The sequence below is a fragment of the Corvus brachyrhynchos genome, unplaced genomic scaffold, assembly GCF_000691975.1.
Source record: "Corvus brachyrhynchos isolate BGI_N302 unplaced genomic scaffold, ASM69197v1 scaffold83, whole genome shotgun sequence".
Classification (NCBI taxonomy): domain Eukaryota; kingdom Metazoa; phylum Chordata; class Aves; order Passeriformes; family Corvidae; genus Corvus; species Corvus brachyrhynchos.
In genome coordinates, this window is record NW_008238464.1 from 259,354 (window position 1) to 260,011 (window position 658).

A 658-nucleotide genomic window follows, 5' to 3' on the forward strand; every position below is an offset into this window, starting at 1 on the left:
AGAAGGGGCGGCCGGTGCAAGGATCTCCCCGCTGTTTTGCGGGATGCCCTCACGCCCAAAGCCCGCAATCACTTGCCGAAAGCCCCCCCACCGCCCGGAACTGGAGATGCTCTCTTCAGACGGAGGGAGAGGGATCGGGCGCTGGTCTCGGGGTGATCGGAGCGGCGGGCATCCCGATGTACACACAGGCGCAGATCTATGTAATCGATGTGGCTACTTTCACGGACAGATAGACAAACGCAACGCAGTGTGCTTCTATATGCTTCTGTATCTAGGGGGATGTATGCAGAAGTTTGCATGCACTGTACGAATGCATGGATACACATTTATATGCACAAGGTATGCCAGAAAAATGTATACACGTAGAAGAGGTCTACACGATCCTGTAGACCAGTTTACATGGACTTCTGTGTATATTGTGAACTTTAGAGTAAATCAGGTTTTTCTGCTGTGAGAACTCGGAAATGAGACAACAGTCAAGTGTATTCAGGGCAAAAACAGTTTGGGTTTGGATAACTTTTGTCTTTCTACTACACCAGGAACAGCACAGATGTGATTTTTAGGGACTTCAATTCTCTTCAGGTGTGTGGAGCTTTGCCCTGGGCATCAGGGTAATTGGAATATTCCCCTTTGTTTTCAAAATGGGAAATGACAAAAT